This window comes from Aulonocara stuartgranti (assembly GCF_965226115.1).
Source record: "Aulonocara stuartgranti genome assembly, chromosome: 18".
Lineage (NCBI taxonomy): Eukaryota > Metazoa > Chordata > Actinopteri > Cichliformes > Cichlidae > Aulonocara > Aulonocara stuartgranti.
Window position 1 is genome coordinate 7,187,374 of NC_138954.1, and position 20,167 is coordinate 7,207,540.

At 40.9% G+C, this 20,167-nt stretch overlaps 1 protein-coding gene across 10 annotated transcripts in view; it reads left to right on the forward strand.

Moving 5' to 3' along the window:
* The window catches only part of pard3ab (par-3 family cell polarity regulator alpha, b), a 262,424-nt gene that overhangs the window by 63,484 nt on the left and 178,773 nt on the right, over positions 1–20,167 (forward strand). The gene's annotated exons all lie outside the window — the stretch shown is intronic.

Genomic DNA, 20,167 nt, shown 5'->3' on the forward strand with positions numbered 1-20,167 from the left:
AATAAAGGTTGAAGCAGTCACTGAGTTGGAGGCTTCTGGCCCTTTTTATGAGCTTTAAGTTGAATTCAGACCAAAGCATGCACGTTTTATAACACACCTAGTATTCATAATACGATGCGATATACAATACTATAATACAATTCAGCTGATAATTTATAATTGAAGTTGCTTCTACCTTTACTGACTGGCTCAATAGGTAAAGTGTTTTAAAAACAAGCACAAAACATGTAACTTATATTTAACTGTTAGTATTTAAGCAATCAAATAAGACTATTAACTGACAAATAAAAACTGTCATGAAACTAGGGCTGTTCGATATAAAGATATATATCAGATATAGATATATATCATTTCATCTTACGCTATCATTTGTTTCGCGGTGTCGCAAAATAAACTGTTTACGGGAATATTTTTTTCATCGTTTTGATCCTCGCTGCAGTGGTTATATTAATTTCTCAAAGTTCTCTCTTCCTCTTATATTTAAAATAACCACACTATGGACGGACAAGCGGCTGTTTTACGTGCTGTCGTTAGCAACAACGACGGTAAACCCAGCGTGTGGCTCCACCGTCCGCTCGTTTATTTTCCACAAACCTTTCACAATAAAGCTGAAGATCCTGTTGAGGTTTTTCAAAATAAACTGAAATGATGACAAAATACATTATTCTCAAACATCAAATTTCAGAATATGCATCAAACAAATTACCTCAAATAAAAACATGAGTTTTTACAGTCACCACGTGGATGCAGGCGCAGAGAATACCAGCATGGCCAGTGAAGATGAGAGGTTCACAGAATGTACAGAAAATGTAAAATTTAAGTTATATGTATCGTTGTCTGGACGATAAATGTCTTATGTCGGGATATGAGATTTTGGTCATATCGCACAGCCCTACATGAAATATATTCATTTTATATAGTATTACTTCAGTTGGTCCAGAACAGAATCTGCAGGACTTTTCTTCATTTTGCTCGCAGCCTGCACTGTGCTGTGGACTGAGCACTTACCCACTCACAGTTGTACCTTTCTTTTAGCTTAAACAGCTTCTAAGAAATGCACAGTTTTCAGGAAGAAGTAGATGGGAAATATCAAGAGTGCACAAAATCCTTCGAACCCGCCGGAGCCAGTTGCGTATGCATCAAGGCTAATCTAGTGTGATCACCACCTTGGAGACACTTAGTTATGTTAGTCCTGTTCTTCTGTAATGGCACTAATCACTGTAATTTGAGCAAATTGACAAAGCGAAGATGATTCATATAAGGTCACGGTATTATTTATGTATTAATGACCAGCGAATTCCCTTACAAACGCACACAAAAATGAGGTTGTGTGTGTGTTGGGGGTTGCTAAGGGGCTGTGGGGGTCTCGGGTCTCAGATGAGTGTTAATCCCAGCAGAGTTTATCCTCTCCTATTTCAGTTGTAATATTTCCTAATCCAAATAAGGAGCTTGCGTAATGAAACCATATGAGATGTAATTACTATCAAATGGAGTCAGGTTTTCTGAAAGCATCAGCACAACTATAATTTCTCATTAAACGACCGTCACTCCCGAGGTGCTCCCTTGGCCCTCAATTACAGCAAGGCTTACGAGACCTCCGCCTGGCTGGAGAACGGCTGCATATGTGGGTCAGTCTTACATCTTGAGGTTTCAAATCCTTGGACAGACATATGTGCGCATAAAGTCGCAGATGCCGTCTAATGACAGGCACGCAGTTTGAAAGTATCCCTAAATCCTCCATAACACAAAGTGTTTCTGCAGATTTTTTAAGGGCACTAACATGTTTAGTATTAGCACTTTCATTCCCACCGGGGCTGCTCTTATACAGATCTGGACTTTATTTATGATGGGTTACTGCCCACACAGCTCAGGGGTAATAGTTGTTCTGCAAATATTCTTTTAATGATGTCTTCAGAGATTATATTGGTGTAGTTCTTGGAATTCTACCATGTAGTACTTGCAGGCTTTATGAACAACAGTATGTGTAAGTGTAGCAGAGTGCAACAAATATATTTCTCCATGGACTTGGAGAACAGGTTTGGGGTAAAGTAGCCTGTGTAGGAGCAGGTTAGAAGAAAAGGTGCTCATCCAGTCCAGTGTCTCATTATGAAAGGGTCCAGGGTCGTCCTCCAAGTTAACACACTCATTTAAAAAATAGCGAGTTGGGTTGTGTCTGTACAGTGTAGCGAGGAATGCTCAGAGCTCTACATTGGAGAGACCAAACAGCCACTTCATAAACGCACGGCACAGCATAGAAGAGCCACCTCCATGGGACAAGACTCGGCAGTCCATCTGCATCTAAAGTACAAAGGTCACTTTTTTGAGGACGCCAATGTTCACATTTTGGACAGAGAAGACAGGTGGTTTGAAAGAAGAGTGAAAGAAGCCATCTATGTCCACTGTGAGCGACCATCTTTGAACAGAGGCGATGGTTTATGAAACCAACTGTCTGCCATCTATAATCCAGTTTTGAGATCCCTTCCCAGACTTCTTAACGCCCACTCACATCCTGGGCCTTTTGAACTCAGGAAATCAAATGGGGTGGGGCTAGGTTTCACAGCGGGTTCACCTGAAACCTTGGCTGATTGTGACCTACACCCATTTTCACACCTTGGCTCGTGTGATTAGGTAGAGGATCGTTAAGGGGTTCATGACCCCCTTGAGGGACACTCCCCTAGGATTTAAATCTGGGACTCTCCACCTAGAACTGAAGATGCTTCTCAGATGAGAGGTGAAACGTCTTCAAGAACTTAAAGTCCAGACGCTTTTCTTTCTAAGCTCTTTAGATTGAGTTGGGTTGCTCCAATTTAATCTACCAGTCTTTTATTAGGAAGGCAACATCAGGCTCAACTTTGAGATTGCTTTCTTAGCTTTGTAAAATACAATGTAACAAATAAATATGCCCAGGAATATCATTATACTGTACAATATGTGCAAGTACAGTAGTGCAACACAGCAGCACAGTCTTGTAGTCTTTTAGCGACTGAGCGCAAACACAGGCAAACATGAAGAACATCAGTTTAATTTACAGGCACTGCTGTCATTAATATAAATGGTTCTTTGAGCTAATGCAGAGCTCCTTTTGTTCATTTATTTATCATAATGTTTGAAGTTGTAGAGCCTTTTGATTAAATCTCATGAAGCAAAAGAAAATATTACAATGCTTTTTCACAGCACTGTAAATGAAAACTGAACCAAGATAACCCTTACCCTCTGTGTTTTCGTTATTGATGTAATTTGTTTGCACTGGATTCATTTCGGCTCAGTGGGAGTCATTAGGCTGATGCATACTGATGGTCATGCTAGTTTCTTTCCCCCCTATTCTCACTAGTGCACCTTCTCACATGGGTGAATGTAATTTTTACCATATTTGCAGTAAAAACTCCCCCCAAAAATCTTACACCGACCAGAAAGAGAGAAAGCAGACAACTAGGGAAGAATCGTCGTTGAAGCTTTTCAGACTGCGGTTTTCTGTTAAGCAGAAAATTATTGCAAACATAACATTAAAAAGAGTTCGGACCTCTCCTTTGTGTTTGAGATTTTGGAGCATTTTTACTGCAGATATCTGGAAAAATGTGTGGCCTGCTAGGTGCAGCATGCACAAGAAGTTTACTCTGGTTTTTCAGTGATACTCTGGTATTGCATTTATTGCAGGTGCGTGTGTGTGTGCTTAGGGACCGTGCACGGATTCACATTGATAAACAAGCTAGCTCCAGTGTTGGCTGATGATGTGGCATTTCAACCTCTCATCCAAATATGGACAGCCCCCAAAAACAATATTTACAAGACTCTAATGCGTGTTCATCAGAAATAGTTGTAGCCCCATTAGTGTGTTAGCTTTATGTGTGAACAAGTAATTTCCTTTGCTGCTGCCATGCGATGTGTTTGGACTTCTCTTTAGGCTTTTAAAACTTGAAAGGTCTCTTATAAAGTATATGCTTAATACAGGCAATAGAGTCTGTCTTTTTTTTTCTTTTTTCCAAGTGTGTGTGTGTCTCTGAATGGCAGAAAGGATGTTGAAATCTCCCATCAACCCCCCCTCTTTTTCCTCCCCCTGCCTCCCATCACTTCCCACCTTCTTTACCTCAGCTGATTTATTGCTAAAAAAAAGAGTGGGTTCCCTTTCGCTGATGGCTGTTTCATTGTGCAACAGAAAATGCCCCACCACTCGAGCCAGCGTGAGGCTTGCCAGCTGTGTTGCTGCAATCTCTTTCTCTCTCACACACTCACACACACATTTCGCTCATGCTACACTAACACTTCTCCCAGCACCACTTGTCCAGGCCAAGGGAGTGACAGAATAATTCCCGGCAAAGAGAGAAAGGAAGCTGTCCAGTTCGCTGTGTTCTGAGCATCTCAGCCAGGCTCTGTGAAGAAACAGCTTAGTTTAAAGCACCGTCGGCTCCATCGTGAGAGCTTGTGCTATTTCCGACGAGTCTTTCTCATGGACGATTGGTCTCGCCTCTTTCCTCCTTTCACCCACTTCCTCTTCATTCTTCTGCTAACCCCATCATCTCCTTGCTCCTTGTCCTTTTCTTATCTATTCCTTCCTTTTTCTTCCTTTTCTCCCCTCTCTAGCTTCTTCCATCCAAACGTATTCTTTTTTTCTTTCCTCACACTTCTCTTTCTTTGTGTTTTGCATCTACATTTTTACATCTTATGCAGCCATTTTTTTTTTTACCCCCTTTTTAAAAAAACAAATTAAAAAAAAAAAAAACCTTTGTTGTACCTGAGTCACCTAGGGCTGTGCAATATGACCAAAATCTCATATCCCGATATAAGACATCTATCGTCCCGATAACGATATAAATCACAAAAATGTAACATTTTCTGTGAATCTCAGGCAGCTCGACTTGCGTGAAGTGTTTCCAGCTGTGCGTCATGTAGCTGGAGTCGAGTGTTTTAACCAATGCATGAAGCGATACATTTTTAGACATAAGTTGTAGCAGCCGAGGTTTTCTTTGTGAGTATTTGTTACACGGCGTGCTGCAGGGAATAGCCTGTTCTAACGTTTGAGTCTAAGGTTTATTTTTTAGCACCTGGCGGCTCTTTTTTGCTTCTCATCCGTAAATAATCTGCTCTTTCAGTGATTCAGTTTATTTTGAAAAGTCTCAACAGGATCTTGAGCTTTATTGTGAAATGTTTATGTGGTACATAAACACGCGGACACGCAATGGTGTTACTGTCGTTGTTGCTAACGACAACGCATAAAAACAGGCGCTAGTCCGTCTGTAGTGTGGTTATATTAAATATAAGAGAAAGAGAGAACTTTAAGAAATTAATATAGCCACTACAGTGACCATCAAAACGGTGAAAAAATATTGTCGTAAACAGTTTATTTTGCGACACCATGAAACAAACGATAGTGTAAAATGAAATGATAGATGTTTTTATATCGTCATCCGATATATATCGTTATATTGAACAGCCCTAGAGTCACCTGTTTACTTCTCTTTTTTTCAGGACACATCCAGTAAGTGTGCTGTCTGTTTCTCATATTACGTAATGGGAGTAAAATGAATAACACGTTTGTTATCGTGAAATAGGCACATGGAGGAAAAGTAAGACCTTTGTTCTACACTTTACACATTTTTTTTTTTTTGTCAGCTAAAGGGGAAAAGCCGTTGTTTAAGTTGAAGAAATGTGTTTTCTCATGAAAATGGAAGCCATCACAGCAAAACATAAACAAGGAATGTCTATTAATGTCTTTCAAATTTGAATTTAGACCTTTTTATGTAATCTCAAAGTAGTTGTAAGTAAGTGTAAGTAACTGGTTGGCTGTAAGTGATTGGTGTTTTGATTTCTGTAGCCATAGTTCATGAGTTTTTAACCGAAGGTCCATCTGACAACCACTGTTCATGATGCCAAAAATGTGTATTCCCTGACCAGTTGGTTGCTCAAGGTTGCTTGGAGTCGTCGTGAAATTACTGCTAAAGCATCATCCAGGTGCTGCTAGAGACCTGTTGGTGATCCCTGCAACCACTGGTGTGTAAATATGTGCTATAAGTGTGGGAAAAGTGTCTACTCTACAACTGATTAACAAGTGGATGCTAGACGTTTGCTTACTAGGTGATAACAACAGCAAGCAAGTGGGATACTGTACAGTACCAAACACCTCCTTGGGGTTGCAAGTTGCTGTAGGGTGAGTGGAAGACGCCAACTTGTCTGTAAATATTTGCAAATTACTCACTAAGCAGTAATGAAACTGTGAAAAGTGCAACACAGGAAATGGACACCATTTGGTTTCAAAGTAAAATACACTCTTCTTAAAGCAAAGTTTTCACACAAGTGAGCGCCTTTCATGAAGATTTTTGGCGACTGTTGCAACCATCTAGCAACCAAAGCAATTGCAAGGACTGTGGCACTGAAACCTAAGATGACCTGTTAGCTTTATGAGTTTATGGTGAGAGCCACAGGTTCCTCCCAAGAGCTCTTATTTTCATGTAGATTGTCTTACTTAAAACACACCTATAAACGTAAACGTCCACACACAGACCTAGACTCAGTATCGCCTGCTACGTGTTCCCTACTAAGTACTGATTACCTCTATGGAAAACGGGTAATTAAAGCTAAATGGCTAAATATAGCCCTAAGTGTGATTAACAGTGATAGCATGTGATGTATGGTGCTCATTAGTTTGCTAGCTTACACCCCCCTCAACCCAGAACCCAGAACCAGCTTATCTACGCACGCACGCACGCACGCGCGCACACACACACACGCACACACAATTGTGTGGCCGTTCAATTAAAGGAGTCCCCGTTTGCTTTTCAGCCTCATCTTTATCTCCTTATCTCTCTGTTTGATGGCAGGAGTGGTGATCAATACAGGACGTAAAGTGTGTCGGTGCCATCTCCGTCAGATCAGGTTTCACAAGGATATGTTAGGCTGGGGTGTGCTCGGTTCAGGCTTGGTTTTCTACTTGTTATTTAGTCTAACGTGAGTTCCAAAAATTTATGTTGAGCTTAAAAATGGAGTGACCTTTCCTTTAGGCTCACAAAGGTAAGAGCTAAAATGATCAGTCGTGGTTACTTTACAAATATACAACTGGTTCACCAGATACAGTGCACAATATATCAGTGAGCATTGCTGAGCAGACTAACCGATTTTCCTTGTGCTATTTTGTATATTTTCTTTTAGCCAGCAGCACTGGCTTGTCTGGGTTGTTTACTCTGGTAACTGAAATGATAGAGACGGATCACCACACAGTTCGGCCCTGAAGCTGCTGTGTGAAAAACTGTCCATAGCTCACAAGGTTTATTCTGCAGAAACGGCCTCCGAGCTCGGTACAACTGTGTGGGGATTTCATATCAGAAAACATGATTTCAAGATCCAAAACCTTTTAGTCCTGGACAGCTGATTTTAAAAAAAGTAGGCCAGTTTGGGTAAGAATGTTAGTGGGGACTGAATGTTTAGATATCTAACAACTGAATTTATGTATATATTTGTTACAAAATGATTTTAAGTTTGAAGAAGTGGTCAGGGCTAGTTTGTACTTCCAGTAATATTGAAATAGAAGGAACTCCTCCTGCAGTCTGTAGTTTACAGTGAACACCAGAATCTGCCTGCTGTTAGTGTATATACACCAAACTTGTCAGAGTGGTGGTGCAGCCTTACTCTGGGGTCCTCTCACAGTTCTAAGACATGAATGTTAAGGAGTTGGTGATTCTAAATTGGTTAAGTGTGAATACAACGTATATAAAGCAGTCAATGACATGAGTGATAAGTTGATGATGATGGAGATTATTTTGTTTTTAGAGCGGGCAGCCTCAATGAGAAACGAAGCTGTGCTCATGCCGATAGATGTATTTTGCTCTACCCACCAAACCAGAGGATATTTAACTCTTACAGAGGTTTCAGTAATGGGTTCAGCGTGCAGTATCAGGTTTTTGGCCATAGGAAATGGTCTGTGTGTTTCTATTCACTTGGATTTTTTTTCTTTCTTTTTTTGTGCTGTATCAACATCTATCAGCTTTCAGCAGCTTAAATTAAACACACTTCTCACCCAGCTGAAAGACTGTCCGCACTCTGTGTTGTTGTTTTTTTTAAAGCTCAGATATCCAGAATAGTCAGTTTAGTTGTCGCAGGTAAGTGAATGAGCAGATGGGGCTCAGTTGAGAACAAGGCTTCTCTAATTTGACAAGAGAAGATGAGCCTGAAATAAAACTCCACGGTGGGAGTCGATAGAAAAAATCTTTTATTTCATATAACCAGATTTAAATGATTGTAAAAGAATAATACATCAAATAATTGAGTCATAAATAACTAGTTTGTAGGTATTCATTAAGTAATTACTGAAATGAATTTGGAGGGGCAATACGTTTTCACCAAAGTGATTTAAATACAGCAATAAAGAACACTGACTGGTACGGCAGCAGCATCACTGCAGCCACACTGTTTCTCCTCTGAGGTTTGACTAATGGATGGACTGTCCTCTCCAGCAGCCTGGCTAAAATGTCTAAGCCATATTAGTGGAGAGAATGGGAGGTTTAAACCTGAGCCTTTGGAGAAGCCTTACGTGGGTCACCTGCTTCTATACCTGCTTGGCTTCTATAAACAACAGCATTTCAGTCAGGTTGAGGTCTGGACATGACTGGGTCATTGCAACACCTTGATTCTTTCCTTTTTCACCATCACTGTGCTTGATGGTTGGTATTAGGTGTTTGTGCTGATATGTTCTTTGGTGTTTTGCCAAACATGACACTGTGCATGATGTCCATGCACCTTGACTTTGGTCTTGTCTGTCCAAAGAATACTGTTCCATAACGCCATAACCTTTCCAAACAAGCCATGAACTTTAATATTTTACGTGCTAACCGAGGCCTGCAGAGTCTGAGTTGTAGCTCTTGAGTTTTTTTCCAGTTTATCTGAGTATCTCACAGTCTGCCAATGGGGTGAATTTGCCAATCCAGGGATAATTAGCAACTGTCTTAAGTGTTTTTCACATGTGGATAATGGACTCCAAATTGTTTGGAAATGGCCTTATGATCCTTCCCTGATTGATGGGCAGCAACAATTGTTTCATTGTTGTTAATGTCTTTCCTCCTTGCCATTAAACCTCAATGCTTCAGATCAGATCAGAAGACAAATGTCTTCCAAAACCTGTCTTCAAGTTTATATTTAAGAAAAGAAATCAAAGATAAAAGTATATGGCTATGCAAAGTAAATATTTTGCAAGTACTGTTTCCGTACATGTGGCTTGAGTTGAGTAAAAAGCGGTGTACTAGGGGAGTATCTTTCAGGGAATACGAGTCACAGCTCAGCCCTGCTCTCATTTTGGAGAATGAATTACCTTCAGTGCCTCGCTCCCTCACTCCCTCCTGGCTCTGCCTGATTGCCGTTTTCATTTGTCCGTTTGGCCTCGACTCAGGCTGCACACTGCTTTCCCCCCACATGTTTTCTATTGTCTGGATTAAAGTGAAATGGATAGTAGGTCATCAGTGTGACTGGGATTGTTTCACACTGGTCTGAGCTGTCCCCAGTTCTATTACACAGTAATCCTAAATGTGTGCTTTCTCACAAATGAATGTGTTTTTGTGTCAGATTGAGTTTTGAATGAGAAACTGAATGAACGAAACGGCACGAAGGTGTTTTTTGGAGTGGATGTTTGAAAGGTTTGGGAAGGTTGGCTCGCACCTGGTCAGTGTCGGGTCTCCTTCCCCTGTGTTTAATACATCTCCTTCTCCTTTGTGTGTTTTTTGTGAAACTCATTGAGGTCAAGGTTACTGCGTGCTCTGCCTGAGCTCACCCAGTCTCTGTGGGAGTTTGGGGTTGCATTGCTCGTCTGGCAACCTCAGCTAATCTTAGTCACATCAGTCACACATCCAAACCACTGCCCCTTTGGCTTGTGCTGCTCAGATTAACACTTTTCCACAAAGACTAATTGTTGCAACACTCTTTTCTGAGTACAAAAATGAGTCAAATTAAATTAAAAAGCAAGAGAAAGTTTTAAACAATCAGACATCTTGAACTTTACGCTATTTTACGCAGACTTAAGTAATTAAAGATTGCACACTGTCGAGAAAACAAAGTAAAAGTATGTAGGGAAAAGTGGCGTTTGTGGGCAGTAAACGTGTTTCGTATTTGTTTCGTTCATAGTGCACGCTTCGAATCTGCTTTACAAAACTTCCTCTAGTCTCAGGGAGCTCTTCTCCAGTGATTTCCCACAAAGTCTTAAATTTGTGTTTCTGAACCTTGTAGATGTGAGTGGATTAGAGTGATATCTGGTGACTGTGAAGGAGTGTTTCAGAATAACTAAACACTTTTATATCCAGCACTTCTTGCATTAACTGCATTGTGAAGTTAATGCAAGAATCTAGTAGTGGCTCTGAATACACATTTAATGCTCCAAGGACAGCGATGTGTTGAAAGGGAAGCTTTAGAAAAGCAAGTGTACTCTGATGTCAGTTATGACGTTTTTAATAGAAATATATATTTTTGGAGGATAGATTTATTACACACAAAGTGAGATAGGACTCATTGTGATACATGAGCCTTTCCACTGTGTTTTAATTGGAGGATGTCGTCCCTGCGTTGATGCACTATTCCTCAGCGGTCCTTGTTGAAAGAGCTACAGAAGCTACGTTAGGAGTCTCAGGAGGTTGTAGTTGAGGAAGGCCATCATTTGTGTCGTGTGTGGGAGCTTTGAACAAACCGGAATTGGTTAGGTTTAGACACTATGAGCAGCTTGGTGTTTATATGTGATGCCAAGAGGTTCGTTTATGTGCACCCGTACGTGACAAGTTAGAAGTGACAGGCTCCTCTGTATATTGCCCTAAACTGATTAGTCAGGCACAGATGCTAGATACTAATCAAATTTCAGTTTTGCCAATGATTTTTGCTTCTAGCTATTACAAAAACAACATTTTTGTGAGCTTTCTGCCAACAGTATGTATTTGGGGAAAGTAATCTAACATTTTTTATTCTGTGAACCCATAATGATAATAAAGGATTCTTATTCTTATTCTTAACAAGGTCACCTGATTTACTTTTAGCAGCTTGGAACAGCTAACTCTTTGTCGCTCCGTGACTACTGTACAGTTCCCCTGGCACATCCCATCTGCATCCACAGACATCCTTTCCGAGACCATCAAATACATCTCATAATCGGGGCCTAACTCCCTACCAGATTCCCCACCATCGTCATCCCCATTTTCACTCAGTTCTCCCTATTTTCAGTATTTAATGTCCTGGGAAATAAGACTGTCTTTACTGTTCCAGTTGGTTCTAAAGGTCTCGGATTCATACCAGAGGCTGTGTTTTAAGCCACATGCTTTTCCTTTTTTTAATAAAAGCTGAGGAAAATACCATATATCCTACCAGATATGTGATAATGTACCTTTTTATATGACCTCGCCGTACAGCTTTCCACCACCAGCTACATTAAAAACTTTCACGAACCTCTCAGTTTACAAGTCAAACGTCTTCTTTCCCTACTTTTGATAAATTGCTCTCGCCGCCTTCATGTATATGTTACTGATGTAGCAGAAACCATGTAACCATAACTCTTGTCACAGCGTTTTCACCTTTTTTAGGGTTCTAAAGAAAGACATAATGTACAGACATAATGCTTTTACCTAATGAACCTGTCAAGAGTCGTGTTCCTCCTGTTTCCCAAACCTCAGATTTCATGAGTGAAAGAAATGGATGTAATGACAAAATAAGTATGTGCTTCATTTTTAAATATTTAAAGTAAATATCTATTTTCAAATAAGAAATGATCTAAAGTTCATCTTTTAAAAACTTGGAGTTTTATCATACTGTCATCTGAGGTTTTAAGTTGCAACCATTCTTTAAAACTGATGGTGTGTCTCGTCTTTTCCCGCATCGCTAGATATCTCATTTTGAAACTAAACTCCTCACATAAATACTGTGGTATACTGACCCAGGAGTAACATTGGTCACTGCCTGTCTGCACCGTGTGGGTTTTGGCTCTGGCTAGCTGATGGTGAGGGCTTTGATGACTGTTGCTTTTGGGAAAAGGCCTGTTGCAACCTCGCACTTTCGACATAAAGTGTGTAACCAAGAAAATTTGTTCCAGGCTGCTGTTTCTTGACCTGAGAGGAGAGTCGGGATGACATGCTTTGGATTACACAGCTGTGTAGGTGAAAGTTTAGCGGTTACTTCCTTCATTTTGCTGACGTTGTCCTTTTTGCCCTCTTACTTCCTGGTCTGAAACTGGTATAGTGCAAGCCAAAGAACTGAAAGGTTTTGATTCCCAGAATCAGGGTAATCTTTGATGGCGAAGAATAACTAAAAAGAAACGTTTGAGCTCTTTGATTTTGGCTTGAAATAGCCTTCTACCAATATTTATATCTGAAAAATTTCAATTCCTTTCATACGTTATTACATTTTTAGTCTTTAGCTTCATTCTGGACTGTCAGTGCACCAAACCAGCAGAACATAAACGCAAACTGGGACCTGTGAAAGTAGATAACAATCTAAGATACCAGTGTCTGCTTGTAATTTGACGAGCAGTGCCCATGCATTAGAGAGTTAACACATAAAGAGAGAATTTGTTAAAATGAAAATCACTAATAATAAAAATAATCAGTTTTATCACCATTTTTAATCCTGTCTTTCATTTATAATTTCAGTGACACATTTGGTATCGTGTCAGGATCCAACGTCTCGTCATTTGCAGTGTGTATGACAAGCATAATTTCCCCTCTGCTCAAATAATCAGTCGAGCTCACTTTCGTTTTATGCGTCTGCGTTTATTGATATATACAGTTTAGATTAAATAAATCTTATGAAAGAACAGAGGATATGCAATGTGGAGCTTGACATGAGGGAAAATGCGGTCTGTTGATGTAATATAATTCTGTGTGAAACTGTAATGACTTGACGTTATTTTATGTGACGGGGGAATAAATCAAACGCTCGATAGATGGAGGCTCAACTTGGAAAGATTTATGTTTTGGAGTTGATAGCCAGAACTAAGGCAAGTGTAACTTTTGGACGGTCACACCGCAAAAGCCTGGGGAATTTCGATGAAATAAAAATGGGCAATTGCTGATGTGGCACAAGCGGTGACTGCGTCTTGCTAAATTCAATCCTCTCCCCAACACACATCCGTGAGGATTAATTCCCCTTTGAGAAACCTCTGGTTTCCTCTCTCTGGCCCCGCTGCCAGCATATTGTTCTAGCCAGAGTTATGATGATGATTTACGAGCTGAAAGTGACTGCTGAAAAGTGGGCTGACTCACACTTTCCACTGTAATTTGCTCTTCAGTAATTGTTAGTTTTTGAGTATATAAAGGAATCTAAGTGCAAGAAAGGGGATACAAGTTGATAAAAGTATCGAAGGACAGCGTTTGGCAAATCTGCTTAACACATATTATCTCATTGTTATTGTGATTTTACAGTGTGTAAATAAAGTTGGATTAAACTGATTCACCTGAATTAGTTCATAACTGCTCTAGTATTCCATGCTGTGATTTCTACAGTTGCACACAAGTTTCCCTGAGAATTTACTGTTGCTGTGTTAGCCACAGTACTGCTATATTTTTGCTATGTGACATCAATCTGTGCTTTAAAAAGGGATTTACAGAATGAAGAGAGAGTTGCATCTTTTTCCAACATTTCAGAGGCTTTACTTAAATTATGTTAGGGAGGCAGTACAGCCCGTCAGCAAATTATGTTTTTATTGGACTTGTTTTAGAGAACCAGCCGGTTCTCAGTCGGAAAAGGGTGGAGTGCCCACTCCGGGTCGGGGATGAGTTCCTGCCACAAGTGGAGGAGTTCAAGTATCTCGGGGTCTTGTTCGCGAGTGATGGGAGAAGGGAGCCGGAGATCGACAGACGGATTGGGGCTGCAGCTGCAGTAATGCGGACGCTGCACCGGTCCGTCGTGGTGAAGAGGGAGCTGAGTGTAAAAGCGAAGCTCTCAATTTACCGGTCGATCTACGTCCCTACCCTCACCTATGGCCACGAGCTGTGGGTAGTGACCGAAAGAACGAGATCGCGGATACAAGCGGCGGAAATGAGCTTCCTCCGAAGGGTGGCTGGCCTCTCCCTTAGAGATAGGGTGAGAAGTTCGGCCATCCAGGAGGGGCTCAGAGTAGAGCAGCTGCTGCTCCACATCGAAAGGAGCCAGCTGAGGTGGTTCGGGCATCTGACAAGGATGCCCCCCGGGTGCCTCCTGGGTGAGGTGTTCCAGGCATGTCCCACCGGGAGGAGGCCCCGGGGCAGACCCAGGACACGCTGGAGAGATTATATCTCTCGGCTGGCCTGGGAACGCCTTGGTGTTCCCCCGGATAAGCTGGAGGAGGTGGCTGGGAAGAGGGAGGTCTGGGCCTCTCTGCTTAGGCTGCTGCCCCCACGACCCGGCCCCGGACAAAGCGGATGAGGATGGATGGATGGATGTTTTAGAGAAAATTGTTCCAAAATACCTCTTTGCTAACTCTTAACTGTCATCTGCTTGGGTTTTTTGGTTTTTAATTGATTGATTTGTTTATTTATTGTTTGTTCATATGAAGACCAGAATCAGCCATTTTTTCCACCTGGCATACACCCATTGTTGCTAACATGATCCAGCTTATGACAAGTGTGACTGCCATGTGTAATATTCCTGACTTGCTAGGTGCTATTTTCTGGTTGTCGTAGCTCTAGCAGTCTGTGTACAAACTTAGTCTATATCTAGGTCTGCTCTTTGTGTGTGTGTGTGTGTGTGTGTGTGTGTGTGTGTGTGTGTGTTGTAGGGCTGCCACAAACGATTATTTTGATAGTCGACTAGTCACCGATCATTTTTGCGATTAGTCGACTAATCAGATCATCATCCATTGGACGTAAAACGTACAGCTTATTGCACCAGCAGCATCTGCTCTTATATAACTATCATTAGCTTACAACTTTAAGTGTTTAAAGTATGTGCTAACTAAAGATAAAGACAAGATGATAGTTTATTAAATTTTAATGAAATCTGCAGGTTGTTTCAGTGAAGTTTAATAAACTCCTTCCTATCTAAAATATAACAGGACACTGGAGTATATTCTGGAGCATCTCACACTTCTGATAATCAGCTGTCTGCTTGACGTTTATTCAGCTGTGTAAAAACTATAACTTTAATCTCAGCTAAACCGATTTACTCAGGAACAAATAAAATACTAAAAAAAAAGCCAAACAATAACATTTTTAAAGTTATCTAAGTGACTTATATATGTTTAACCTGAGTAGCGAAAGACGGCGGTCTTGAAAACGATTTGCCGGGAGTCCGGTGTTCTCACGGGCTCTAGTGAGCCTTGCCCCCGGCTCGCTATCGAGCTAGTGGGTAACAGACGTCTCCGAAAACGTCGGAGCGCTTTTGAAAATATGTGGTGTCTTGATAAACTGAGCAGATATTTGAGGTTTACACAGTTTAACATATTTTCTCGCCTGAAAATATGTTAAACGTTTATTTTGTGACCCAGAAAGAATAATAAGAGTAATATTAAAACTAACTAGCTGCCGCCATTGTTGGAAACTGAGCAGGGCTGCGCTATGAATTCTGGGACACAGTCTTCTTCTTCGGGGTTTAACGGCAGCTGGCATCCTTGTAGATGCAGTGCTGCCATCTTCTGTTTCAGTCCGTTATTACACTCTGAAATCCTACTACTTATTCCTGCGTCTTTTGTGATCTTACAAAGTTTCAAAGGACGCGTCGACTATTAAATCAGTCGTCGACGATTTTGATAGTCGACGTAATCGTGACTAGTCGACTAATCGTGGCAGCCCTAGTGTGTTGCAGTGTTTACTGTTAGCTCCATCTCTGATTTATTCTGCTCAGCTCAGTGGGCAAGAATATCAGCAGTGCATAGAAACCTCAGGTCAACTCGAGTTTTGCAGGTGTAATTGCAGAGCTATGCAGAAATGTAGCACATAATAAAGCCGGATGGATTGCAAATCATTTTCATTTGGATTTTATAATTACCATAAAAGTTCTTTCCTTTAATCTGAAGTCCTTTAGTTTCATATTTCTTTTGTTATTATTAGATTCTTAATAACACAAATGGCAAGTTACATAAAGGAAAAGTTGCAAATGTAGTTGTGTTTTCGATAAGTACTCTTACTTTGAAAGACAAGTGAAAAATACACATAGTGCCTTGCAAACAGCAGGTTACATATTTATTTTTGTTGTCTTCAACATATTGACACAGTTCCACAGACCAATCAACACCTAATTCTCACTCTACATCCTCTGTTTTTCTCAGAACCTTGCTAATTGGATGTCACCCTTGTGTTGTTGTGTGTGTGTGCGTGCGTGTGTGTGTTTGTGCCTGTGAGCGTGCGCTCCTATGCGTTTAAGCAGCTCTCCTGTGGCAGGGTCAGGGCTGTGCTTGTCAACAAACCTCAGCAATTAGCTTTGACTCGGGGCTGTTTCTTAGCTCGCAGACAACAATTCAAAACCTCCGACAGAAATAACACGTAACCTCGAGGGAGCATCTGTCAGTCACAACGCTGCCCTGTACTGCTGAAGCTACGGCATATTCACTTATTTAAAACCCATGTTTGGTCAGTTTCCAAGGGAAGTCTGGCAACAGCTGATGTTCCCTTTGACCTTATTCAGCGTGTAAAGTAATAGCAGCCAAAAGCCAAATCCACCGAGACACTGAAAGTCAACTCGGATTATAAGTAATGTATTTTTAATTTTTGTTTAAACATTTTTACTTTACTGTGCATTTTAGCGTTACGTATGACACTCGAGCGGAACATTAAGCTTGAAGTCTTGTGCTGCATTCAAATGATGGACATGTTAGTAGGCAATATGACATTCCAAACCACCAATCTTCTGCTCATATTGTTACGACTTAAATAATTCCACCCTTCCAAAGTTTGGCGGATGCCGCTTGCTGCAATCTGATACAAGCTTTTCATGGGAATGCAAATTAAGGCTTGAATGCATATTTTGGGGTTTAAAAAAATACTCTTGGGGACTTTTCTTGAACAGCATTTATTCCTGACAGTTCCTTCTGAAAGCTTGAGGCGCGTTTGCTAGTTAAGTGTTTTTTTTTTAGCAGCTACACTCTTGCAACGTTTGTGTCTTATTGGTGTACCCCGCAGCAAGCGTTTGTTTTTGTACTGAAAAATGTTTATTACTATCTACTCATCTGCATATGGATGTATTCACTGTAAGCAAATGGTCCCGTACATGCGCAATTTGTATGCCGTGTAGAAAACAATGCAATGCAAATACTTCCAGTGACTGTTTCTGGGTTTCAATAATTTAAATTATGCGAAAAACTTTGAGGTCCCTGCAGGCTTTTTCAGGCGTCAAAGACTGGGAGCTTAATGCCATAGAATAATAATAATGCAGAAAAGCGTCAGGGATAATGGGCGAATGTGATTAACGATCTGTCCAAAATGGCTTTAGCGGCAGATATTTGTATGTCTCAACAGGTTTTATGATTGCTGCTGTTTTTTGTCAGATATCCCAGCGCTGTACGGCTTTTATTTTTGCAATGCTAATTGCTGCAGATTATTTCTACTTTGAGCGATATCAGGTAAGCTCAGCCTGAACACATTTTTAGTGCCCGCTGCAGCTGAACCGATTACCATGTAATAACAGCCACATGGGCTGAAAAAGCACATGGGGTTGAGAGCTCTTCTTCTGTGGTGCCCTCGGGGAGTAGCCCGGGGAGGCAGGGAGTTTGCTGACTCAGCCCTTGTGGCCTGAACTGAGCTTTAATGAGGGAGCAGCAGACTACACTCACAGGTTTATATAGATTTGTACACATAAAACACACAATTACAAACACACAGCACACACTCCCTTTTCTCATGAGTCTCACTAAAGCGCACACACGCTCGCACCTGAGCACACACACCTGTTTTACTTGTCAGTCCACTATTTTCACCTCTTCTCCTTTCTTTTCTGTCTTTATTGGCACTTTCATTACTTCTGCAGCGCACACATAGCCTCGCCCTTTGACCTTTGTAATCCTCATTAACGTGCGCTCACATTAGCCTCTGGCTGTAGCGAGCTGTAATTCGAAGTAAATGTGTTTGCGTTTATGTAAAGGGACTAATGGGGAAAAATGAGTGTTGAGGTCTGTAAATGTTTTTAAGTGTGTGTGTGTGTGTGTGTGTGTTTGTGTTTGTGTGTGTGCCCTGGAGAGTATGTTTCTCTCACCAGGGGAGCCTGTCCAGCAAGCTATAAAACTCCACAGCTCTCAGGCTAAATGTGGCTGAAATGAAGGTTTAATGTGCTGGAAAAATGGTCGTTGGATTTGAATGGTGTGTGTGTGTTTTAATGGATTCTGTGGGTGTCTTTGTGTCTCTAGATGTAATTGTGTGTGTATCAATGCATTTCTTTTTATTTGTCCGTGTGTGTGTGCGTGTGTGTGTGTGATTTAGAGAACTTGATGTGTTTTAATTTGCACTGTATGCAGCCTGAATGTCTTGAAGTGTTAATATTTTGTGCTTACAGTTTCTTTTCATCTTTAGTGTGATGAAGATGATGTTTGGACTTTGATGTTACTTGTGAGAATCATTGAAGCAATAGACACACAACGACTCCACCATGGAATTGGTTTCATTTATTTTAGTCATACGTTACGTACAAATATACTACTTTTAAAAACAAATATACTACTTTTAAAAACAAATATACTACTTTTAAAAGAACCCTCCAGTCATTTTGTACCATACGTTCATAAACGGCGAGGTGTGACCCTTTAGTTCCCCGTCTATGCCCATAAAAAAGTCAAAAACCGCATGGAATAGAAATTTGGCTGATCTTCTTTGGTCATTTCTCCAGTGGCGCCCCTCGACCTTGGTTTGAGTGGCGGCTGTTTTTTAAATCGCTGCTTGGATGTCCCGGTGTGACCACTTGCACTTGAGCGCTTGCGATGGACTCTTGTCATCGCTGATCAGAATTGGGTCAGTTTGACACTGAACTTCTCTCTTGGTTGCCCGTAGTGAAATTAGACCGTGTTTCTGCACGGTGTAAGATCAGAACTTCCTGAGATTAGTATAAAAGATTTTCTCCTCCGACTGCAGTCGAAGCGAGGCTTCTTATGTAGACACCTTCGCTTGTAGTGATTGTTTTGCTTTCATACTCCTGAGTGTTACCTTACTGATTAGCTCTAGCCCATGATATTAAAAGCAGTATTCATGATGCATATGCAACTAAAATTGTTGATTAAAGAACTGCTTGCTTCGAAGAAGTGAAATGCTTCTCCTTTTGAATTCCCTCCTCTTATAAATGTTAAACTGGCTTCATTTGAAACTCTTCCTCTAAGAGGAAAATCTATTTCTGACGCTAAATAAAATCGATAAACCTGGAAACCCTTATTACTGATCTTCAAAGAGCCCTTGCAAAAACATATCTTTATTTCACACACAGCATGGTATTTTTAAAATATATATATTTTCCTTGAGGTGAAATTAGTATGTTGTCTGTGACTAGCTGCTTTTGGTCAGTTTTTCTTTAAAGTTCAGGCGTTTCCTTTGGTTAGGATCATGTCAATAAACCCAGATAAAGTGAAGTGATGTCTTGAAGATGTTTGAGCGGTTGAGCACGTGTGCTAGTTTTGAATGTGGTTAATATTTTGTGCATTAGGGGCAAACCTTATCACAGTCGTGCTTCTGCATCAGATCTCACCTCGAGGGACGCTCGGATCACATCCCTCAAATTGGCACGTGTTGGATGGATTTTTCATTTTCTCCTCAGCTAACTGAAGCCAGCTGAGCACATACGCCGGCCTAGTGGGAGTCGCAGAGAGATGGCATGAATGTAATCTTTAATCTAATAAAGGGACTCTGCAGACGCTGGAATTAATCAGATCTGTGAGGTCTTTGAACATAAAGACGTGGAGTGAAAGACGAAGCTTTTTGAGTGGAGGGAGAATATGATTGGACATAATGAGTGTGTCTCTGTCATAGAATAAAATAGGGGGGGGGTCTAAATCACCTCAATTTTCCTTTGGACTTTATGTGCGGTCCCCGTGCATTTGAGCCGAGAAGGACCACCATGGCTTCTATTTATCTGTGCACATTTTCAGGGAAGCCACTTCTACATTTATAGAACACCAGCTATGATTTGGACTTCCTGATTACACCCAGTAGGACTGATTTTTGAGCCAGTGTGGTTCAGTTGGTGTTAATGCCTACCTTCAAAAATCACACAGTGTGCTGTGTTTTAATTATTCTTATTTGCCTCTTCCTGGATTAAATGGATTAAAATCAGA